Source organism: Rhyacophila brunnea, unplaced genomic scaffold, assembly GCF_057557595.1.
Source record: "Rhyacophila brunnea isolate RB1 unplaced genomic scaffold, BYU_Rbru_1.0 scaffold_8, whole genome shotgun sequence".
NCBI classification, from domain to species: Eukaryota; Metazoa; Arthropoda; class Insecta; order Trichoptera; family Rhyacophilidae; genus Rhyacophila; species Rhyacophila brunnea.
In genome coordinates, this window is record NW_028233350.1 from 23,364,414 (window position 1) to 23,391,723 (window position 27,310).

Here is a 27,310-nt window from a genome sequence, read left to right on the forward strand (position 1 = left end):
CAAGTTGAAGAATGCCAATAGGCCAACCAATGAAGGTCTCTGATTGTTTTACGAAATGTCAAAAATTGTGTACCCATCAAATATATAAATAAATAAGTCTAGCCAATATATTATTATATGTATGTACTTATATATATATATATATATATATATAAGTATATAAGTTAATACATAATATGCAATTTAAATGTAAAACAAATAGAAGGGTTAAGATTTTATATTATTCACCATAAACGAAAAAGTCCGATCACATAGTATGCCATGAAGTCATGCCGAGCTTCACGCGATAGCGCGCCGTGAGCTTCGAAAGTTTCTCGGAGCTTTCGGCTAATAGATATTTCCTTTCGACGTACACCGCCCTCCTGCTGCCCACCGCCTCCGCTCGCGAGAAACTTTTTTATTTTCCGCCCCATTATCCCGCTTGGCTCTAGCAACAAGTTGCCCTCCAGGGTTGCCCTCCGATCGCATTATATTGTGTGCATTTTTTGTTTTTTTCCGTACTCCGCCTGTTTACTTCTCGTTTCCTTATTATTCATTGTTGTTTCTCGCCTCGGGAGTTTTTACACGCGCGCACGCTCTCCTCTCTAGTTGTGTTGTCTTTTTGGTACGGGAAGCTCGTCGATTTTTGTATGATTATAATTATGTTAGCCAAAATACTCTTTAAAATGTAACGAATTGAAAAATAAATACATACAGTTCACAGATTTAATATATACGATTTTTTCTCATTTTTCTCAAAACTACCTAAAATCGTTTTTCTCATTTTTCTCAGTACTACCTAAAATCGTTTTAGGGGCTTTTGAAACTAGGCGCTTCAATTATCATCCTAGTAAGTACCTAATATTTATTCAACGGGCAGCATATTCAAAACAAATTAGTATACCTACTCCCTTAATTATACATAAATCTACATTTTAGATATGTAGGTAGATGAAGGACAGATTCGTATGGCATTGTGGCCACAACAAAATCACTTTGGAACGGTGTTAGTCTCTTTTGAAAGTAACGATACACCTAAATGAGTCGACTGAACTGCCATAATAATCTGACACCATTATACTCATAATTCTAAATTGGTGTGCTGGTTTTCTGCGGAAGACCTATTTATTATTACCACGTTTTTCTTAGCTCGTATTCTTGTTTGTCCGGTGGTTGTTTATCCAGTATAAATCTTGCAATCGATTTTTAACTAACTTCCCGACTAGCTATACATTTGAAACTTTTAGAATATATCAGAACGCGATGCCAATGTATTATTTTAATACTTTTAGCCATCTTTAAGTAGAATTGAAATCATTTTCAGTTAATTCTGTTTTGTATGAAAAGTTATTTCGGAAGAAATCCGTAATCCAATCCACTATTATTGGTTGCTAAGGAGGTGGTCCAAGCAACTAAATTATTAATATATACGTGCGTTACTATAAAAATCAAAATGACATTTCAGTATTCTATATTTGTTTGTTTGTTGCAAAATAGTAAAAAAAAATGATTTGTTGACAATTGCCTTATTTGTCCTAAATTATTAATACATAGAATTGTCAAGTTTATATGATTCAACAGAAAATTTAAAAACGTGGTATATAAAAAGTTCTTTTTATCTTAAAATACTGGTCAACCTACATAAGTATAAATTTAGCTACAGAATAAGCAAATCTGCAGTACCCATACCCGCGCGATGGCCGAGCGGTTACGCGTTAAGTTAGTGTCGTGGGTCCCGAGTTCAATCCCGGGTCCGGCAAATGTACATGTTATTTTTCAATGTGTGTTTGAAGCCAGAATATGGACCTAATAGGTTGAGCAAGTGGCCAACATCTATTTCTCGTAAAAAAAAAAACCAACATCTGTTAATACAACCCCCACTGTGTAGAGGCATATAATATGATCTTCTTGATCGAACATGGTTTAAAAAGTGTGCTTTACCTATATGGCATGTTATGGTATTGTGGCATATTATTTTGTTTTAACTGTGTTAATTTTTTATGCTACGTGCCAATTTAAAAAAATGCCCATTTGATATTTTGATGCATAACATTTTAATACCACGTTCAATCTATTTAAACAAAAAAGTTTGAACTATACATACAGAGAAAAATTCATTGTCACGTATTTTTGTATAACTAGTTGAATTTATACTCATGGATTTTTCAGTAAGTTTTTGGCGGCATTGAAACATCGCGGCGTGTTTTGATAGTTATATTAAATTTAAACTCAATCTCTATAACAGAAGATTGGTGTTGTTTACTCTTTAAAGCAATTATGTGTAAGTTTGATTAAGTACCATGACTTTTCATATCTACATATATATATATTTTAGAACATTTTCCTGAAGCTTTACGGCTTCAATTTTATTGGTATAATTAATAAAAAGAAAACGTAGCAAGCCCGTTAAGATGGATGGGCCAAAGTTACGCGATTAGGTGGCTGTCGTTTAATAGTTGAGCCGACTCGACTAAGTTGTCCCTCCCTGTACCACCACGCTTACCATCTCATTTGTGTGTAAATCGAGAATGAAATTTCCCTTAATGTCCCGGGAGAGCGTCCGTGAGACTTTAGCGCCTCTCGCCTGATTTATTGAAAACTTATCTCATTTTTTCCTCCACCCGATGGCGCGCCTTCGTGTGCGTTTTTGTTTCTCACGTTAGCGAATTTCCTCGAACAGTTGAATTAGTTTTTCCGCAGATGCAATTCATCACCTTCTATTATTAGGTGGCCACTGACTACACATATTATATAATATATAAATAATATTATCATAATTTCAGACTAGTTTAGTATAGTTCCATATTTCAATAGTTATATATTTATGTATCTTTTGTAAAATTTGTATTCAGGCGACTAAAAGCACCCATCTTCTATCTGTGAATCAAACATACGTCCATCTGTAATCTATATGCACTTATTAGACGTTAGACACTTAGGTAACGCCAAATAGTTTATTTTTATTGTCTATGATTTATGTAAATACCTAACCACTCAAAACACAAATTATGTAGTGGATTTGTATTATTAAATAACTAACTATTAATTGATTGTAAACGCTTCAAGTGATCCTTAATAATTAGTATTAAGGTTAGTTACCTACGTTTGATTATAAATTATAATATTATCTTTGTCATGGTACTTTGTAATACTTAATATTATTCCGAATGGTTATAATCTACCCATTTATAGTCAAAATAAAACGAATAGGTATCCCATACATACTTTGTTGTTCGCACCGAAAAATGAATGTAGCGTCAAGTATCTATAGATTTAGTTCCACATTCATACTTATCGTTCAAGTATCTAGTTTATCTGTTAAAATATAGTTGGTATTACCAAATTATCAGTAATAGAATCTGAAACTTCTTGACGATCTTATCTGGGATAACATATCAATAAAATTACTACGCAAAAAATATACGGTATCATTCAGGAAATTAAATTGCTCATGATAGGCACCTTGTTGACCAGTTGGTAAAAGTATCACTTCTTATATTAAATTTATCATGTTACTGTGCGTATCAGTGGCGTGCGTTCCCTAGATGCTCTAGATGCGGCGCATACTCAGGAATAATTAAAGTGCCACACAATAATAGGATGTAGTTTTGTATTGTGCAATTATATAGTTTACTTAGATTTGCGTGATCTGAAGGTTTAATATTAGTTGTTTAAAGTATTTTTTTAGAATTTATTAGGCTTTCGACCACATACCATACCTACGTGTGTACTGCATCGGCTCACCAAGATTCAATTATTCACAAAATCTCAAGTATATAATCTATTCGAATGACGGCATCATTAATACTTACATACTTAAGCTTAGAATAATATAACATCGATTAACTATATTAATTCGTACAAATTTATTTTTAAAACTCTATTACGATTATCACATTATTATCAAAACTTTAATAATACACTCATTATTTACCATATTTAAATGTATTGCTCACAGAAAGAAAGAAGATCTTCGGATTCACTTAATTATTATAAAAAAACAAGACTAATATGTATGATTTACCGTAATTAATTCATTTAGGAATATTTATTATATTGTTAGTTAATAATTGGTGAATGTCATAAATATAATCAAGTTGGAGTCACCTTTATTCATGAAAATATCATGTGACGAAAATGATTACATTCAATACTTGATGTTGATCACTTATGTATCTATCTTTTGCAACATGAACGCGTGGGTGACGACTGTCAAGGTATTTGCATAATTTATTTTGTGCATATAATTAAAATAACATGTGCAGTTATAATTCTTTGACCCCTAAATGATGTGTTTTTGCTGCATTAATTATGCACTGCTCTATAGACTTACTAGAATAGTAATACACTTTGAAATCTCAACAAAAAGACTAACTTGTTATTACGAATTTAGTTAGTCTTGTATCGTCTACTATTCTAGTAAAAAGTATAATGATTCTTGTACTACTTATATACCACGAGGTTGCGCAGCCCACTGCTTCTCTATTTCTAACACCTCCAGTTGGGTATACGCAATTCGTTACCTACAATATTTATTGTGTCGTATATCAGCTGCAAACACGGGTTAGTACATAGCGGTTATTTATTTATATTATTATATTTGGGCCAGAATCCATTTTCAAAACATGCAGAATGAGTCAATTTATTAAGAAATATACTTATTCGATCTGTTCCCATATTAATGAGATAGACAACGGTTGAATCGAGGCGTTCGCCCATGTATCTTATCTGTTACCTGTTACCTGCTATCTGACCACTTTTCTTACTATTGATGAATCGTTGCAAGTGCGTTATTTTCGATATGTTTTATCGTGTAACTTCGGAACTTTACTATATATACTAAATTAGTATAAACAATGTAGTCCATAAGCTACGTAAGTTTCATGAATATTGGGTCAAGTAGTCTGAATTATAACGAAACAGACAGGCGAAACTAACAAAAAACAACTGTATTATGTGCTCGCAAACACTCAAAACACTGATGCACGTATTTTGAAATCACAGCACACTTAATTTTTTATTGGTATTAGAGTTTTTTTTGAGTCTTCCAAATTTTTGTTTATGATTGTAAGAATCTGTTGGAAATGCAACAGGTGTGTTTGTATTTAATTTTATATTGTGCAGTTGGTAATGGTATAATAACTGAAAGTTAATGCAGATTGTAATATTTTATTACAGTAGTGTAAATCGAGGAATGGATGGAGTCGTTAGTGTTCACCAGGCGCATGCCCGCCTGTTTACATTTTGCTTGGACAATGGTCAGACTCGTGTAGTAGTAACCGAGGCATCGGCTCTATTGATTTTCGAACACTTAAACTCTGGTCGTTTGAATAACCGGCAGTTAATGCATGCACGAACCGTCGATACAGCACCAGCCACACAACGCCAAATCTGCTTTCGTCACTTGGTCCGACACCTGAGATATCATAATTAATATTTGCAGGTCAGTCGAATGTAGAAAAATCTGTCGTGTGTAAGGGAACACGTATATATATTACACGAATAAGTTCGTAAGTACAAGTCAGCTGATATTATTATTGTGCTGGTCAGTCATTTCTAATAAGATCCTTGCTAATTCACAAAAGTTTGCAATTTACATTTTTTATAGTTATATATGTAAATAATGAAAACAATAAAACAATGGAGAAGTTTGAATGCTTAGGTTGGTCGTCATTTATATGAGGGTGATTACTGAACGATTTTATATTTAAAATACAACTACCACAGGGTATAGGTATACTATTATGAACTATTATGATATTTTTTTACATCTGCGGTTCTACCGAACCTTGTAATATATATAATATATAGGCAAGGTACTCAGGTAGTGGGTCCCTGAGATTTTATTTATTCGTTTAAAAAATACACATTGAGCACATAACAAATTATTAATTCAAGACGATCACAACATGACATTTAGAATAAAAAGTACAAGTAAATTAAATTAGTGGAGAAAAACAAACCAAAAAATATTTTTTTAACAAAAGAAATAAAATTAAAAAAAACAATAATTCAAGAAAAATACAAATTAAACAATAAAATAGAATTTCAAAAACCAAATACCTAATGCGTCGCAAAAAAATGTCTACATCTCTTGGGAGTGCATTGACTAGCCGCACAGCCCTCGCTATTGGTGCCTGGTGAGCCTGACATGAGGAAACAGCTTTCACCCAAAATAGGTCATGGCTGCTGCGACCACGCATGTCATTGACGGGTGCATAAAAATTCAAATTTTCTAGAATATATACAACATACACATTTCAACGATTATTCAAACCAAAAAAAATGTTGGGAATTACCGGTGTACGTACTAAATCGAAATATTTTAATTTTATTAGCATAATCTCATTGGAGATAAAGCGATGTTTTATTGAAATTTTCGAATATTCATTAACTGCAATTATTGAGGTTTGCTACAGGTATAATATCTATATAACGAGTACCTATATGCGAAATCACAACCATTGACGTACGTTTAGTACTATTAAAGAAATACTTTACGGTCGCTTCCGTTAAAAAGTATCCTCAGTTTTGTAAAATGCGTCATTTTTTTATTCATCTCGTAAATGATTCGTAGATATACAATTACTATATTGATGTATTCGTAAAATACTATTTATGGTTTTTTGATATCGTGACATGTCACGTGTACGCGTGTATGTGCTATCTGTGGCACGACCCTAGACTAGTCTTAACGTAATGCACATTCACAAAATGTCCCGTTGATATTATCTAAGATATTAGAATTTTAAAAAGTTGACGATTGAATGTTGGCACTGGTCTGGTCAGCGTGTGTGTACCTATATTATCTACACGTCAATATACCAACGGTTTTATTGATTTCACAATCGTAGTATATTTGATTACCTGTCCAAATGATAACCATCACACTTTCAACCGTTTGTAAATCCAATATGTAATAAAAAAAAATCGACTCATACAGTAGGTTTCAATTAGTTTCAAAATTTAATCAAATTCAATTGACGCCTAACATAATTTTAAAGTTATGGTTAATAGTAACGTAAACTCCTCCTCCCCCATAATGCAAAGTATCTTAGCAGAGAATTAACTTTACTGTTTTGGTATTACATATATTATTTTAATTATCGTTAGATCGTTTTAAGATCGATTTTTAACAAACAGCTAAGTATCAACATACAACGATAACTGGAACGTTTTGTCAAAAAGCAGAATATAAATAATTGCGATAACACTAAAGATGCGCAGATCCAATTTCTTCCCTTCCGCAAGAATCAGGCGGGGATAAATAAATTGAAGACATAAGTGGGTGAAGGAGTTATGTTACAAAATCAAAGTTTTGAGTAAATTGAGGTCAAAGTTTTTTTGATGTATTTTTTTTTTCAGTTGAGGATAATTTATTTAACTAGTGATGTATTCAAGTGGTAACTAAGGATCACACAATTTTACTAACGTCAGAAATAATTTGTTAAAATCTTCAAATGTGTAATTTATTTATAAAAACGTGTACATGACACCTACATCCACTAGAGAAAATAACAAAATAAAACTAAAACTAAAAAAATTTAAGTAACATAGTCCCTTCATCCCTTGCCGTAATGCCAGACCAATGATTATTTTAAGATGTTTGATAAATCCATATGAAAGATGGGCACATAACACCTTCATCCACGCAATAAAAAGACTTTGTCATAAAATGTAACATAACACCTTCATCCACTTGTGTCTTCAATTGAAAATTGTCTCTAGGCGCTATAGGCTTGTCTCACTCGTCCTCCTAACGCTCGAACTATCAAACATTATTCACAATGCGTTACATTAATTATATTTTATCCACGCAATAACAAAGCATTATTGTACCGATTGCTTATAGGGTTATAGGTATAATGGTAATTTTATTAATTATAATAATATGGTCTTGGAAGGTTTCAATCTCACGAAAGCTCAAATTTTAACCACATGAAAATATACACTCTGTATAGTAGAAAAATATTTCTTATATCATTTCCACTTATTTTAGATTGTCCAACTACACTACTTACATCCCTTATACTTTTAATTTTTCTAAAGTGAAATAAATATAACACCATTAGGCTTAGCACTTTTCAGAAAAATTATCATTAAAATAGGCGTTACATATCGTACATAATACACATATTATTATGAATATAAACACGGCGGTCTGAAAATAAAAAGCATAATTTCCTCGACATTATTACTCTATCCGCAAATTGCACCAATGCCGACGTCGGCGTCGTTTGCTGCACCACTAGAGGTTAAACGGCAGACCATGATAAAAAAGATTTTATCTTTCTCTACTAGTTGACTGCAGTTAAGCATCGGTCGCTGTGCATCGTCGTCGGCCATTACGGCTGCATCTAAAACGGTGATTGTATATTATTAGCTCATAAAAAAACATTCAAATGTATTTTGAATCCGAATAGCGGAACTTGTCAAGCAACCTTCGGCAAAATCATAGATCGAGAAAAAACTCGTTTGGCTGGCTAATGCCATAAATAGCCAATGTCTTTTTTCTGTTTGTACTTTCGAGAATTGTTTTATTTCATTAGGCAAGAAGTTACCGTATTCAATCAGTCTGAAAAAATATTGTAATTATTGGTGAGAGAAGAACGAAACTAGAACACTGTTCGGTCTACATAATTTTATAGATGGCCCACAGGTTTCGATCGCTAGTAATAGACCTGTAATTATTTATTTTGCGCGTTTCTTTCTTAATTATGTCTCCAATTTGATTTACGCTTTAGTAATTACTTCGCGTTGGGTTTCCTTCAAGCAATGTTAATCACCCGGTCACTTGAGTTTATATTTACGCTTCGCGCAAAAATGACAACTAACCGTGGCGATCGATAATAACTAGACGCTGTGGACTACATTTACCATAGTATTTGCATGGAACATCGCCGCACAAGCGTCGTAGCGCGCGACGACCGGATGTCGCACGCTATGCAGTTCGGAAAGTACTCCGCATATTACCGTACCATGTCTGGCCATTTCAACGACGGACCCGCATGATTCCATATGTCCAGACACTCTTTGTTTTGATTCTAGTGATGAAATCTTGACCTGCAGCAAAAACAACCGGTACAATAGCCATGTCTACACTCGTTCACTTTCATCGATGAGATCCCTAATTCTATTATTTAACACGGATTAGTTTTGCGCATGCCTTAAATTGAATGTGTTGGACGCACTCCTTAACTGTTTACACTTAAGTATACCTCAAATATTTTTTATTTTTTTGACGTGAAGCAGTTTTACCATCTTTTTATATATTGACCATAATAAAATATAAATAAACAAAATATAATATTTCTGAAAAAAACTAGTAGGTACCTACTCAGCATTTGAATCCTTAAAAATTATACTACGAGTATTTTAGGCATATTTTACGTAACAATTTAGTGTATAATCCAAGAGTATTATCTACCATTATATATTTTTGGGGGAATCATTCGGTTGGCTACACTGACGAGATGTTGAACAGAAATCCATAGCGTGCGTTATCACTTTCGTCACTAAAAACGCCGACTTTGAAACTGGTTTGAAGTAAGCCTACGCGCACGCACAAAAATGCAAGATTGTAGATTTAGCTAATGGTTAATTATTGTTAGTCGTTACTACCTGTCGCATGCATGAGTGGTTATTCTATGCGTATGGAATTAGATGTAAGCTTATTTTGGGAAAAGTTCTGATATTATGAATGTAAGAATTTTTGCATTTTAAACCATTTTCTTTCCTTTCGTTTCCACATTTTATATTTATCTGTATTTATAAATCAACAATGCATGTGCGGATTTTTACCGTACCTACTGAATGTAGCTTTTCTAATGCATCTATTTTTATACAGGACCCAGTTTGTTATTTAAGTATTTTTTAAACGTGAATTACAGTAGGCTATGTAGTATTTCCAGCGACAGGCCCATGTTGATAAGATAAATAACTGTTTTATCAATGTAATATGGCCAGATGTATTTTCCTTCAGAAGTGCTGTTCGACTAATCACCGCACGTCCCCGCTGGGAATGGAAACTTAGCGTAATAATTTTTCTGGTTTAGTCTTACTTAGTTTTTTTTTTGTTGTGTCGAACACAAGTTGATGTGAGTTTGATTGGAAGCGATTCTTTATCTCGCCCACGCACGTCTCTCGGTTAGCTAACGTCTATTGTTTTATACTGGAGACGTGACCAAACATGACGTGTGCGTGAACACCGATGGTTCTCAATCGCCATTCATATAAGATAGTAGAAACTCAGCATTTGAGACTACTTTTTGTATAGAAAATATATTTATTTATAAATGGCGAATGCGCCGTTGAATACAATTTTACAGTCTTTGGTTATTAGTTTTTACTTATACATAATAAAAAAAGAATATAATAAAATATTACAATTAGATTTAGATAACACAGGTAAATAAAAAAAAAAAAGTAAGTTATCGGTCATAAAAATATTGATTATAATTATTAATAATTATGGTTAAAAAGGACATGTTGATTAGGCATACGTACACAACTCAAACAGTTCATAAGGCCATGCATTAGTTGAGGCACGGTCTAAAAAGATCGTTGCTAGGCGATGTGCGGATTGCCGGTCGCGGGTGAAAATGACGCCTGTCAAACGAAATATTATTTCTCATATAAATCCAACATACGTCCATTTTATGTTCTGTTTATTATTCTATTAGTATCAATAATAATATATTCATTGACATGTTTGCTTTTTAAAGTAAATGGGTAAAGTTTTTAGTCATCTTTACACGATTTTAGAATTAATTGGCCCGTCGCCATCACGCAGCAAAGTGACGTGCGTCCGACTCCACGTTCTCTCAATGAATGCGAAGCAAGTACAAATTTTCGTCGCGCGTACAGTTGAACATTATTTGGCGTTTCACTGATGCGTCACCTTAATAAACAAACTATTAGAAAGATAATGATTTCTCGGTAGGTGTTGAAGATTGTATTTAAAATATGATTTATAAAAATCAACTTGAAATAGGTCACTATTTTTCGTATGTGAGTAGTACCTAAGTACTGGGTCATACTCAAGAGCTTGGGATAGTCAAGTGGGGGTTGCGGACCATTTTGTAATTGGTGGACACCTTTAAGTAGTGTTGTTTGGTAGATATGCCGAACAAATAAATATAATAACATTATAACAAGATTCATATCCGTTGCTCACTTAAAAAAAACGTGATGAGATAACAATATGTTAGTAAACTAAAACCAGGTAACATCAAATTAATGGGAAATGGCTTACCCTACCGGATGTGGTATAAAAGGTTACATATCTTGTGTGTGGTAAAATTTGGGACAAACTTAAATACGTGTTAAAAAATACTTTATTTATAGTTTCGTCTGTATCATAATAATATGCATTTAAGTTCGTCACGTAAACATAACGCACATTCAATATTTGCCCACAGTCGACTCGCTTTGTGCACCTTGGTTTTATGGCCTAAAATAAGAAAGCGGATCAAAACTGCTACCACGCCCCGTAGGGTAAGTCAATTCCCATTAATTTTGTATTCCCTGTGTAAAACGGACTTTGAGGCACTCAATGCCAGCATGATTTTCTCAATGATGCAGGCCCGGGCTTAAAGGGCGATTCGACCGATTGGGCACCATGCTCTGGTGGGCCTCACGCCCTAAGTACCTAAGTCGCAATAAAAAGGAAAATGGAGCGATATAATGTTAAATATAATCATATAATTCTTTTGAAAAATTCAGTATGACAAGTTTCGAATAAATCTAATCAGGGCCACTATTGAAAAACACATTTGAAATTAGCTCATCACCATCATGGGAGATGCAGTACAAAACAATAGTGTTTTTTTCTGTTTAAAAATATTGTCTGGTATTCAATTAATTATTGTTCCTGAAGAAACTAGGAGCTTAATTTTGAATAATGATGAGTAATTTTCCAATAAATAGGTAATACAAATATATTTACTAGAAAAATGTGTAGTTTTTTTTTTATAATATACATCTGCGGTAATTTATTATAATACACAATTATGAAGATTTTTTAATACAGTATTTTTTAAAGTAAACTATTGACACTGATAACCTCCCTTCACCGTTTTTGGAGGGGACGATCACATACATAGGGGCCTCGCGCTCCCTACTCCAATCGGGCTTATCACTTCCTACAATTTGGGCCTGTGGGTCAGAACCGAACGAGACATTCATGTGTTACAGGTTACAGCTATAAACGTGTTTATTCTACCGTATTTGATAAAACCTTTCAAATACTTTTTAATAAATAGATTCTGTATGACCTACCAGGCCGATATGGGCTTGTAAACTTTATTATATTGGTCTTCTATTCTTTACTCTTTACTCCTGTCACAAATTTTCACAGTTATCCAAAATGCATCTCAAAATGAATTATTTGCCAACATACTTAATAACAAAAGCGTGTAAGTGTGATCTTTCTGTTCTTATCTCTCCACTATTCAATGTTATCATAAATTTTACAGATACCTATGTACATATTATATTATTAGACTAGATATGTGTTATCGCACACACATATTATTATCTCCACGCTTTTTAAATTCAAATAATTATTTACCGCGGAAAAGAGATACTTAGCATATTACGTTGCTTTGATGGTCATGTTTGCGAAAAATAGATTGAGAATCTAAATTAAACTAAAAAAAAAAAACAGCATAATTTTAATATATTCCAAAAAATGTTGTGGTTTTTTAAATTTTAACCCCAACAATAAATAATGATCTCTAATGGTGTAACTTAAAATAAGTAGAATTACGACTGTAACATAATTTTTTCCCGCTATCTATCTAAATTTATTGCAAGCTTTGATTTGGGTACGAAACTTTGAGCATCAGCGAGTCGGATCGTAAAATGAATAAGAGGAATTGCTTCAAAGCCTTAAAACATGAACGGGTCTTTAGCTCACTCTGCATTGCCCAATGAAAGAGAACTGGTAAATATTACAATACTTAATAATATTTCATCTCGATTTTGGCTACACGCCATAAATTATTCAAAATAATATGTAAAGGCAACAACATTTCACGAAATTACAGCAATATTTTAACTACACGTGCTTTCTATTCCTTTAATGTTTAAATTATCATCACAAATTTCAATGGCAACATTGCATATTATTCGTAGATACATACCTACTCACCTACGTCAATACATCACAATTGAACTTTCGAAAAAGGAACGATTTTTAATTATAGATATATATAGAAAATTGTTAGTTTTTAATGCATAATAATAAAATTATTATTACTTACCTTATTAAACATGCGAAAGTTTTTATTTAATTCCTTATACGAGTACAATATATTATTATTATCTTCGTCTTCTCATTATTTACATTTGCATTATGTAGATAATGAGTTTTTCAATTGGTAATTGCCATATATAAAAATATTGTTTTACTAAGTTTTGCTCACGTGGTCAACTTCGTCGAGTATGGGCACGGAAACCGCCAAATAAACGCTGATTTTCTTGTGAAAAACTTTCGCATTATTTAAATATTTTACAACTTTACTATTATTTTAATATTTACTCAACATTGATTTTATTTTTTTGGTACCTACCGTAAATATTATTCACTTTCGTCTAGGGATTGCAATACCGGTATTTCAAAACCGGTATCACAGTATTTTTCCATACCGAAATACCGGTTTCAAAAATCGGACAATACTGATATATTCGGTATTGAAAGTGGAAACAAAATGTATTAAAAGGTTTAATATGACTGTATTTTTTTGTCGGGTTGCGCGATGTCTAGTTTACTTCCGTTGCTCTTGGAGACCAGCAATGGCACGTGCTATAAAATATTAATATTTTAAAGACCTTTCTACATACAATAATATATATGTATTAGTAGATACTTCTGTTTTTACCATAAATTTCAAGTATTGGTATTTTCATTCGATATTGCAATCCCTACTTTCGTCATAATACCTACCTACTATTAGTGATGATTTAAAGTTTGTCTATAATAGTTATAAGTTATAACTACCTGTAAATAATTACAAAATAAAAAAAACTTTTTAAATACAATTTAAATTTTCTGTTCAATCATATTAACTTGACTTGCCTAGCTTAAACGATCAAAAAAATTTGTATTTGATAGAAATAATGCTGAAATGTCATTTTGACATTTCATATTGATTTCCATGGTAACGCACGTATATATTAATAATTTAGTTGCTAGGACCCCCAGACCCCTCTGGCAACCAATAATAGTGGATTGGATTACGGATTTCTTCCGAAATAACTTTTCATACAAAACAGAATTAACTGAAAATGAATTTAATTCTACTTAAATATGGCTAAAAGTATCAAAAGAATGCATTGGCATCGTGTTCTGATATATTCTAAAAGTTTCAAATGTCTAGCTAGTCGGGAAGTTAGTTAATAATCGATTGCAAGTTTTTTACTGGATAAACAAACACCTGACAAATAAGAATACGACCTAATAAAACGTTGTAAAATCAAGTCTATTATAGATTAATCGTTGGAAAGTGGTTATTGTTTTCATGTATTTTTTAAATCTCTTTCGTATTGATATTATTAGTTACGTTATAAAGTAAGTTATGAGCAGACTATCTGCTTGTCATTATTCAATGTGCATTGAACAGTGCATCGCTGCGTCTTGCTGACATAATAATGTCTCGAGAATCACCTGACTCAATAATCGGCATTTTCCAACATTTTTCTTTACCGCGATAAATCATTTGAAAATAATATAATGTAGGTGAATTAGTCATGAGTTATTTCTTCTCGACGAGTGACATTGTGTTGTTTCGTATTGATGCGCATAATATGTTTATTCACATGTGCTGAACTGTATCAATATTTTACTCCAGTAAAGACAGAGCCACAATATAAATAGATGTAGGCAAAAAACGTTTCTTATACTGAATGACTTCCAGAAGATTCACTTGTAGTGCCTATTGTTTTATTATATACATTTGAAATGGCAAATTACTTATCACTTTATCAGAATACAAATATAATAAAAAGGCACAAGTGAAATTACGACAGTGTGTTGTGAAGAATGATATCACAATTAGGATTGAATTGATTTGATTAACCATTTGACTTTTCTCAAGTGTACATCTCAGTCATGCATGCATTTATAATATTATATCAAACAAAATGTTTTCAAACTGAGATACCAATTAATGAGACTTAAAGTGTGTTACAGATTTTATCTTTTTATCATCGTGGCGATGGGTTTATAGGCCGAAACAGCTGTCAATACTGATAACTCAAAAATGGTGGAATTGACGCCCTGGAAAACCATTGACGTTGTGTATTCGAAAATATATTATATAGATCAGGGACGGGCAAACTTTTTGGATGGAGGGCCAAATTCAAGAATTCAAAATGAGCGGCGGGCCGCAAGTAAAATAGCATTTTTAGATATACACTATTTATTATCACGAAAAATAAACATTACAAAAAAATTAATGAGAAGAATGGAAGTGTACATTTTTCAACATTTTTTCAAATTCAGGTGTTAATTTTGTGGTTGATATTTTCAAAACTGCTTGTAAATGGGCATCGGAGATATTTGATCGTAAAGAATTTTTATTGAGGTTCATGATCGAAAATGTTTGTTCACATACATAGGTTGAAAAAATCGTCATTCAGAGCTTTAATAATTTTACCATATTCAAATTTCAAATTTATATTCTGGTATATTCAGCAACTTCAAAGTTGGAAAGTGGTCCACGTTGTTATTCGATATTTGTCGAAGGAACAACTTGAGTTTTAATAATTGAAATCCATTCAAACTCTTCACCATATCGTGGGCATATATTTTTTTTCCTTGCAACGCAGAGTTAAAAGTATTTAAATGTGTCATGATGTTCAACATAGAAAATAGTAGTTACATAGTGTGAGACGAGACGCAAGGAAGACGTACTGAGATAATACATTAACGAAACAACAAATTCTTCAAATTTTAATCTATTGTTAATATTTTTTAAAAAAGTATAAAAAAAAGTTATTCGTAATCAGAAGTACAATTAATGATGGCGGGCCGCAAAAAAATACCCGGCGGGCCACATGCGGCCCGCGGGCCGCAGTTTGCCCTCCCCTGATGTAGATATTAGAACAATGCCGCTTATCTCAAAACACAATATTATTTTTTTGTCTGTGCAGTGCATTTTTAAGTGTTTTGTATTTTGATATACCAAAAATCCTGAAAAGCAAATGCAAGGATATTCACATTGAACGTTGTCCTTGGTATTCTTGGTTTTTCTATTTTGCCCCGGTATCCCTACAAATGCGTGTGTTTTTTAATGTAATAATAACCATTGTCAATAGGTTACCACACTGACTAAGCACACAAATCGTGCATTCTTATTATGTACCTATTTTGATTGAAAAATCGTAGTGTACTTATGTTTATCTAGAATAATAGTGATAAACACATAGAAAGTTATATTATTCGTGCGAATGCACTGATGTTAAATGATAATGGATCATTCTACAGATAATAGTTTATGAGATCACAAATCAGTTTGAAAGACACTACCTTACTTTACTATCCACTATAAAAGATCGTGACGAAATCTGTTGCCAGCATTTTGTATCACACATTAGATTGTATGAAAGGACGTTCAATACTGATTCTGCACACGTACACAATTCATTTTCTCACTCGTACGTGTTTCTCTGCCACGGGCGATCAGTTTGTCCGAACGCCACTCATTCAAGCGTCTTATCACTTCATTAAAACTAAGCATTGATGTTTGGACTCAAGTGTATTTTAGATATTCGGACAGCTTGTTCGTATTGTGGTAAGTAGGTACATATAGCTACAAGGATCTTCTATGTTCACTTGAACTTGCTTGTTTTCTTGTTCGGACCGTATATTGTAGGGAATTTTACAACTCGTGCAAGTACTCAACCCAGCGCTACAAACAATTTAATATGTTTTGTTTACATTATTCAATATTATTTTATAGCTATTATAATAATAAGTAATCTCCAATATTTTTTTTAAATACTGAAGCTTACATATCAGGTACTTAATTGGATGACAGTATTTACCCTTAAAGAGGCCCTGGAATAATATAAATCGGGGCCGCAGAATGTATTAAAACACCATTTCATTTTGTTTGTAAAATTACTTTTAATCGAAATGCAATTGAAAAGTTGTCGTACGTGTACATGGTCAGTGTTGATCAATAGTGTTGGTGTTATCATTTCATATCAATGTAGGAAAATAAGTTTCCCCATGAAAATTTATTTTTAATTGCCGAATACTGGACCCTGAGTCTTAGCGACTTTAGCCGTATGGTAAATTCAAGCCTGCCTGCCTATTTATATTGGTTTAATGCAAAAAAAATATTTATTTCTTCCTAACCCGGAATCCATGGGAAATTAGAATACATGTATTAATATTATGGAGAAAATATAGCCAGTTTAGATTCACTTTTACACAACGAAACTTACGAAACGTTTCACATTCATAAAACAAGTGAGACTAAAAGCTCCGTATCAAATATGTGTACGATTATAATAATTATAATATGTAAAGGATGAGTCCAAAGGTTCTGGTTGATCTGTTTCGCCAGCATTAGACGAAGAAGAATAATATTAATATTTATTAAATTAGTAGTAATGAACCTCTCATATTAAATGATAATTTTGCATCTGTTCGTGTTCTATTTACATACTTTCGTTATAAACCAGCGTTATTATTCTGTTACCGGTTATTTTTTTTTTTTACCGGGAAAGCATTTTCAATACAAAGCGCCCCCCTCTACTGCGATCCAAAGCAGTACCTATCTAGGTGCGTTCTTGCCTCCCTTTTCGCTAAATAAACGCTCGAGTAAGTAAACCTTCAAATTCCTGCTCTGCAATGGGTAACGATTTATATACATCGTTACGCTTGCTATTTTATTCTCGTTAGTGCAAGTAATTGAAAATCAATGTGTTTGGGTTCACTTCTAAATACCTCGCATTTCTGAATGTCGGTTACTCAAGGAAGGTTAAGACACTCCGTATTCGCTACTTACGTATAATGAGTTAGAGTAAACAACCCGTAGCTACATTTATGAACTTATAAAAAAATATTCGTTTTCGAACATAACATCGAAAAATTATATCAAAAAAATACAATGAAGGTTGTTAAAATGTTTTATTGACGATCTTTACAAAGATTGGTCGTGAGTAATTTTTACAACGTTTTTATTATGTCGTATTCTTATTTGTCCGGTGGTTGTTTATCCAGTAAAAAACTTGCAATCGATTTTTAACTAACTTCCCGACTAGCTAGACATTTGAAACTTTTAGAATATATCAGAACACGATGCCAATGCATTCTTTTAATACTTTTAGCCATCTTTAAGTAGAATTAAATTCATTTTCAGTTAATTCTGTTTTGTATGAAAAGTTATTTCGGAAGAAATCCGTAATCCAATCCACTATTATTGGTTGTTAGGGGTCTGGGGTCCTAGCAACTAAATTATTAATATATACGTGCGTTACTATGGAAATCAATATGAAATGTCAAAATGACATTTCAGTATTATTTCTATCAAGTACAAATTTTTTTGATCGTTTTAGCTAGTCAAGTCAAGTTTATATGATTCAACAGAAAATTAAAAATCGTTGTATATAAAAAGTTCTTTTTATCTTGTAATTATTATAACTCCTATTTACTATGTGGAAGTAGGGAAGAGAAATTTAAGAACATTATGCACCACAAAATAACAATACATTATACGAATATCAACCCGTCAGTAAGATACGTACCCAGAACAGACGTGGCGAGAGGTTATGATTTAATAAATATTTAGATTTATTTTCCTATTTATTTGCCTTCATTATTTCTGCATTGAATCCTGCTACTCTGCATCCTGACTGGTAAAGTGGGTGAGCCCAAAGTACAAAACCTATAGGTACGTCACAGTATTGTTTATTGTTGATGCCTAGTAATAAACATAAAATTTTATAAAAATTGTTTGCGAACATTTTTATTTTTAAACAGATTAAAAAAAAAAACTTTGTAGGCAATGGTGACACTGGCTGGTTTACGTAAATTGGTAGTACCTATCTACATAATGGTGTTGTGTTAAAACTTTGTAAACCACGACAATCGTTCAAAAAACCATTTAGTGCATTTTTACTAACATAATAATATGTGTTGGGACATAATGTTTACCTAAATTTGCATAATTTGTTCATGCATATATTATGTATTTTGGTCTGGACTAGGCATTAGCATCCTTACTACGGGTCATACTTATACTACTACATACTTACATACTAATATTAATTATTTCATTTTGCTGTACTACTTATTTTTAAAGCTTATTTTAAAAGCTTTTCATATTAATATTCAGATAGAAATGTATCTATCCTTCCACTGACTTTGTTTGAGGGTGTTTCCGGCTGATATTTTATGCGCTCTATAGTCTATACGGAAGTCTTTTTACTTAATTTTCGTTAGGTTTATTTTTATTTGGGAATCAGACACCAAGCATTATTTGTTATGAATTACTTTACAAGCCACCAACCTCACTTTTTTATTAAATTAATTCGATTAATATCAATGTTCGTGCTAAGTGATAGCGATGTCTGGTAAACGCGCGCAATTTTTAAAGCATCTGCTGAAAAAATCTATAAGCGGGCTCGCACATACAAAATCAACGACATCGAAGCACGTAAATTTAATTGACATTTACAATACACACTATGCAACAAAGTTCACTCAATATCGTTTAGAAACAATAGTTTTCGGGTGTAACGAAATTTATAGCGACGCTGAATGCTTGTCACATTTGGTTGTTATCACTACTATCACCTGTCAAACGCACGATACGATATAACAATAACTGGTTGATTTTAATAATCTAATAGTATTATTTTTTTATTCAAGAGGTTGAGAAATCCTTTGGTGAATACTTTGGTGTCATTTATTTGATCAGTGTTTGGACTGTTGAGTCGATATTCTCGTTTGAACACATGAATACCTACTACATGGCGTTCGTGTCGGAGATCGGGAAACAATGTTGGTGCTTTACCGAGTTCAGTAAGTTGAGGTAGCATTGACGGTGTGTGCGGACCGCCTGCTTTATCGCGACCATCACATCTCGAACACTTCGGCAATCTTTCTTATTACAAAGCCGAAATAATACATACCATTCGGTAAATTCCCGTTGGAATAGTTGGGAGGAATATTTTCGCGATCGCCGATCCTTCGCCGCCTCATTGTCGCGATAAAATAAATACTTCTTCGGCGGCTGTCTTCTTTGCCGCGCTTTTTTTGCTGCTTACCTTGTGCACAGGGACGCGCGAAATTTTGACTAAGATATAAATCTTATTTAGTAACATTAGTATCGACTAGAGTTGACCATACGATATCAAAACCCATGCAGTTTTGGTTATTATAAAATTAGTAATAACCGTTACTAAATAAACACAACCAATATCTAATATCATCCAAGCAATTTCACATCCGAACATCATTAGATAGTATCAATAAAAAATTACTACAATTATTACAAATTATATTAAACGTAGGAAAACAAATATTGAATGGAAGTAGACTCATATAAGATATTTTTATTTCAATCAATAATTATTAATGATATATTTTCATTTTGTTTCCATAGAACGTGGATAATACGCATTGACGACAAAGATCATTACCAAATATTTTAATTCCAGGAGTGTGGTGATTACTTTATGGTTACTGCATTATTTAGGAACTGATAGAAAGAAATTTCACCAGTTAACTAATTTGTTTAATCGGATGTTAACGAAACACTTCAATTCGTATTGCCAAATGTTTTTTTGTTGTAAAAAAGTAAAATATAAATACATAATAATGTCATTATAGAGTTGTCAAATATGTTTATAAATCCGTCCGCCTGCAACTGTCCTGGCACGCGAATTTTTATGTAAGTGGATTGTTTATCATTCTAATCGTTGTATTTAGCTACGTTTATGTTTATATCATATATACACGGTAAACATGGAATCAAGAAATTAAATTGAAATAACTTGATTCGTAGTCCTGAATATATAATGTTATACTTACAGAAAAAATATACAGTACCTGCGTGCCTTCATGGGTCTAGCAAGCTATTTCACATGTAAACCAAAATAACATAACACCAATAATAATAAATAAAAATTATATGTGTCGTGATAGATTGAGGAATTATTATAATTAATTACCAGCATGTAATAAATTTAACGAACCAATACTTTTAAAAATTAATAATTTATTGGTTTGTGTTTATAATACATATGTAGTAAGTAGTTTTTTTTAATATACTTAATGTTATGTATGGATTTAAATCGTCACCCACCCGATGCCGGATTAGCGCAGTATTGTCAGCGTGCATTTTTTCCTAAATTGAAACGTCTACGGTACGATCGTTTGTCGGGTTTTTCGTCACTATTTTAGTGGAGATTTCGCGCGTAAAAATATCGCTAAGCTTGTATGAATCGTATTTATTATGCAGAAATACATAAGTAATATATAAGTGATATTGTATTATTTATTTATTTAGTTAGGTAGGTGTTGTATTTTTGCTATGCTCCTTCACTGGGTTGACAACCTCTATATTTGAAGGTGGAATAAATTTATTTTCCTTTATCTCAACGTTTTGATACACATGGTAGGAGGGGTAGACGCATCCCTGCACATGCGGTCCGCTTTCCCACAGCGCGTTTTCGTGCGTCGTCTGTACTGTGTTTCCTATGTGAAAAGACTAGCCAGCGCTGTTCCTCGCCGGATGCCTCAGCCCATTCCTGGCATACCAGCCCGCATTTCTCGGCCCGCGCTGGACCGAGCGGTACCATTTGATCCACTCCGCCCCGCAGCTCGACGCACCGATCCGAATGTGTTTTGCGCTTAAATTATTTTCATTGTCCTATTGTTTATTATGGCAATGGCGGACGAAATGAAAAAAAAACAAAATGACCGGTCCTGCAACACCAGCGACTGTTTCAGCTCTCTCTGAGCTTTTTATAATTTCGTTATTAATCGTATTTATTCTGTAACGTCGATAATTTATGACAGATTATGTCACGTCATTGCGAAAGTTTAAAGATTTTTTTGTGTGTAAAAACAAACAACATCCCCGTACACAAACATCTGAAGCTTTTTACGGTAGACGTTATAATATGTCTTTGGAGACCTGTCAGATGTCTGTAATTTTATTATTAACATAAAAGTATTTGCTAATTTCTCATAAGTATTCAAAACTCAAAAAAGTGTATTTAAATCTGAAATGATGAGACGTGGAAACACTTTAGTCACTAAGAAGTCGGGAAGTTTAAAAGTTTCTTCGATGAATTAAATCAAGATTTGGACACATTTAGAATTTATGTATAATAATGATTAGATTCTGAATCTATCAAAAACCCATAACTCCTCATCACATCTAATATACATCCCGAGCAAAGAAATAGTCCATATCGATAACTATGTGGTATTTATGATGTATTGTTTGTAATTTGTTTTTTTATTACAAATATATTTGTAGGAACCTACCTAATTCACACATGTCAAGTTGACGATAAATCGATCGGCAAGTATTCCAGATCGATGGCATTATTTTTTACGTCATCTTTACAGGACCGACCCCTAATTTTAATAGCCTTCAACTATGCCGTTTCTGAAAAATTCACATGTTTTTCAATGTGTTTCAAGTGTTTGAACCTAGACCTAGACCTAGAGTATGGACCTAATGTGTTAAGCAAGTGGCTAACATATATTTCGCGTAAAAATAAAATTCTCGTTATGATCCTCTTAGGTAATTAATTATGCTGTCGATTTTATATTAAAGTATTTAAATATATATGTACCTAAGTATATTCAATATAAATAATTATGCTATATATTATATTTCTAATGTATCCTTTTTAAGTAGGTAAGAAATGATACATTCCATGGACTGTAACACTATTTCTAGAAATGCTAAATTATATCTCATGTATTTCATAGAAGTAAAAGTGTATACTTAATCCAACCAAAAATCTAGGAATATTACACAATCGCGGTGTATGGATAATCACTTATACCTGAGGCACCGGAAACTTAAATTGCCGGTGATTTTGGTTACCTCATTTACTACCCGTTAATTTTTCTCCTTTACCTGCCTTAACTGGTTCTTATTAATATGCTAATCATTTCTTGGTAGTAAATGCTAGACTTTGGCACTCGGATTCATTGAATCGGTTATTATGGCTGTTGGACATTATTTCAAAGATATATTTTCCCACGGTTTCTGGATCTCTAGGTTGAATATGGCCTTAAATATCCTTTATCAGATCCAATAAAATAATAAATTAACGTAATGTAATTTCCTGAATCTAGTTAACATTCGTCAATATTTTAGTATGTATATACCAGTGGCGAAGGGTGGAGGTAGGCTGTTAAGATCCGCCATAAACAGTGCACATTAAACTTTTTCAGACACAGATATTTGTTTTCGTTGAAATAAGACTACAATTTACAGATAATGTTGGTTAGTTTTTAAAATTCAATTAAACCCTGAGAAACCAAGCCATAATAGATAATAGTCAAAAAATACATGTATATCTATAAAATATCTAAAATTATGCAATTAAATCATACATAACTTTGAATATTTTATAAATAGAATAATATTTTATATATATTATAGTTTGGTTTAGGCAGGGCTTAATGAATTTAAAAAAAATAACCAAGAATATGTGCAATATGTATTTTTAATCCAACAAAAACAAATAACTATGAATGAAAAAGTGTGCACAATTTTGTCGTATTGCCCAAATTAGACTAAAACTATTATGGTTTCGTTTAGGCAGGGTTTAGTTGATTTTTAAAAACTAACTAACACCATCTGTAAATTGTAGTCTTAGTTCAATAAAAACAAATATATATGACTAAAAAAGTTTAGTGTGCACTATTTATAGCGAATCTTAACAGCCTACCTCCACCCTTCGCCACTGGTATATACCTATACTTATCTGACAGTGGCGAAGGGTGGAGGTAGGCTGTTAAGATCTGACATAAATTAATAGTGTACACTGAACTTTTTCGGTCAAACGTATTTGTTTTCATTGAACTATATGAATATATATGAATGTGTAGATAGTGTTTGTTAGATTTTAAAATTCAATTAAACTCTGCCTAATTCAAGCTATAGTAGATAATCGTCAACAAAATATTCGTTTATCTATAAAATATCTAAATTTATGCCAACTATACCTACACAATTTTAGATAATTTTATCGTTGATGGTTTGGTTGGGCAGGGTTTAATTGAATTATAAAATCTAACCAATACCATCTGCAAATTGTATTCTTAATTCAATGAAAACAAATAAATTATGATTGGAAAGGTTTAGTGTGCACTATTAAAAATTTATGTCGAATCTTAACAGCGTACCTCCACTCCCCTCCCCACTACTATCCGATTAGTTGATCTGCGTGATAATATGATTCCATATAAGATCTCTTTTATATACTTAATTTGCTTTCAAGTTTTCAAAATGGTTTCTTACCATGTCGGATAATTTCAATGTTTTTATAATAAAATATAAACTTATATAACCACTACATATATTGCTAAATAAATAGTTTTTACTAATAGTGTGACACCCTAAATAGTTATCGAGTAAAAGACAAATGCTAAGATATTATATCGTTATTAAAATAATATGAGCTGGCTTTACTAATGGCACCTATTGTCTAATTCACTAATTTATCATTAGATAATGCAAGGTGTGTGACATTGGTTGTTAATTGTCATAGTTAAGCTTAGGTACTTATATGACAAATGGTAATACGCAAGAATAATAATGTATTTAATTTGAATGAATTTAATTTGTGGCTAAATAAATAAGTGGGGCTTCATTAATTAGTAAAGCCTGTTAATTACAAATAATAAGCCAATCAGAACCACTCTGTACCTCCCGTTTTAACGTGTACAACAGGGGAAATGGTCGGTATGCAGACACTGAATGTTACCGACTTCTCGAAACACATTTTTCGATCCAGTCCGCCCTGGTCGCGCAGGCTTGAATCGAAAAAGCTTCGCGACTCAGCGCCGATAAATCCGCCGCCGATGACTGATCGATTGATAGATAAACTGAATCGAATGAGTTCCCAGCCTAACGATTGTATGATGGCTGGCGATACGTACCGAAAGCTCTATTGGTCATTTGTCTTTTTTCCAACCCGACTAAAATATTCAGTTTTATTAAACGATGACTTTCATTTTTCTTTTGTCACTGCGGTTGAGTATATTTTTTTTCGTTTGCCTAGAATTCTTTTGTTTTTTATTTGATGTTTGCATTTTTTTTTTTAAATAAATATGCTGTTTGTTAAAATTGTCATGCTTACTTTCTTTCACTACCAGTATTATTTATTTCTAGATAGATGGATATGCCCACAGTGTACGCTAAATATTACGTTTAACTATTACCTGTTTACTTTAATTGAAAAAAAAAACATAAAAAAGGATTTGTTCTTCTCTGTCGGCCTCCACTAAGTTCAGGATCCCTATTTGATATTCCTGAGCAAAATATCATGTCACTCGGGAAGTTCTTTTCAACGCACACAACTATACGAGGGCTCACATACGTAATCAATCATACATTTTAATTAATCGATAATGAGCCCAATAATATTATCTTATTTGACCGAATAGGCTATCACGTCTAACTGTTAATCTAATTGTTTATAGGTACTTTGGTCAACATTGAAAGCTTTTTTTTCGACCAGGGTACGTTCGGGTGTATTGGGATAAACTTTTACACGTGTTAAAGAAAATGTTATTTCAATATGTATTTAAGTTTGTTTTACATATGTGACGCCAACGCATCGCGTTTTCAATATTGATAGTATTTGAAGAAAATAAAACTTAGAAGAATAATATTATTTTTCTGATGCCATTTCGTTATACAACTTGTGGCTGAGTTTATATAAGCTATTTTGCCGGAATGTTTGCTGTTTTTTGTCCTTAAGTATAACACGTCTATAAATAATACGTACCTACTAATTGATGATCAAGTTTTTTTAATGGAGAATATTATGACATTCTTTATAATACATCTTATTGAAGTTCCTGTATCGGAACACATTCTCCGGAATTGACCTAAACGTAGTTGGCAAGCCTCATATTATGATTGTTTAACGTAAGATGCTCGTCAACCATTTGCTCCACCCCATTGACCAATTATTGTTCTGAATCAAACGTAAGTAAATACATCTGAATTTTCCTAGGTGGGTGAATCGAACTCGCGATCCACATCTATATTCTCTCACTACTAGTTCACCGCACGGACACCGAATAGGCCAAAAGTAATGACTGGGTAATTAATTATGTTATCATTGATTGTTTCTTATTAATGTTATATCCTTTCATGCATTTAATTTATCAATATTACAATATTGTCAATGTATCAATTAAATACGATACGTATTATACATATATGGTGCAATTGACATTTTATTATAAACAAGTTGAATTATTTATTTTCTTTATTATTTCCTGCTTCATGCACCTGCTGTTATTGTATACCTATTGTAAGTAAGTCCATGATACTTGTGTTTTTTGCTTACCAACAAAAAATACATCAAGTTAGATATATACCTACATTTATCTATTACTATTGAATCCTTGCTCATTGAATGGATATCGGTTTAACGTTTAACCAGTACTAATGCGGACGTTCGATATTGAATAATATGTAACATAATATTATGTTCATGACATGACGATAGAGCTATCAATGGATTATAAATGTAAATGGGTACATTCTTTTATTGCTGTAATATAGTATTTCACAGCATGGATAATGTTTATATTATGGAAAATGTATTTGGCATTTAAACGTGCTTACCTTAACCACTCGGAACAAAAGTAGAAGTATTCCACATATAATTTATGCGTTCGTTAGTTCTACCTCCAATACCTATCAAACCAGGTGCGTACACATACAAATGGTTTGAAGAGATCCATTTTGAAAAAATCCAATTTTTTTTTATTGATTTTAAGGCGGCCGGAGAACTGGGGTGAACAAAATGTAACAGATGCCACTGACTTCTACATTTATCCCACCTACCATGTACTTTCTTAAAGTCTTGAAGTTCCTCGTCACTTCACCCGCGTAATACCACACTTCTCCAGGTATAATCCTTATACCCAGACATTACACACTGTCGCATCTACAAGTGGTTATCAAATGTGTGCGGTTTAACGGTCACGATTATTAGGATCGCTAGTGTCCGTTAGTGTCGTCCACGCTGCCTTGTCTTTTAGACGTGTATCGGAATACTAAAACAAACATAGGATCCCCAGATAGTCGTATCAACGTATGAG

The 27,310-nt window shown here is 32.6% G+C and overlaps 1 protein-coding gene across 5 annotated transcripts in view; it reads left to right on the forward strand.

The window, feature by feature from the left end:
* sd (TEA domain transcription factor 1 homolog scalloped) overlaps positions 1–27,310 on the forward strand; it is a 212,733-nt gene that overhangs the window by 21,428 nt on the left and 163,995 nt on the right. The window contains exon 2 of one of the 5 annotated variants that reach the window (XM_085959219.1): positions 26,212–26,300. The exons of the other annotated variants lie outside the window; for them this stretch is intronic. The gene's annotated coding sequence lies outside the window, so the exon portion shown is untranslated. The remainder of the gene's footprint in view (positions 1–26,211; positions 26,301–27,310) is intronic. 5 annotated transcript variants of the gene reach the window in all.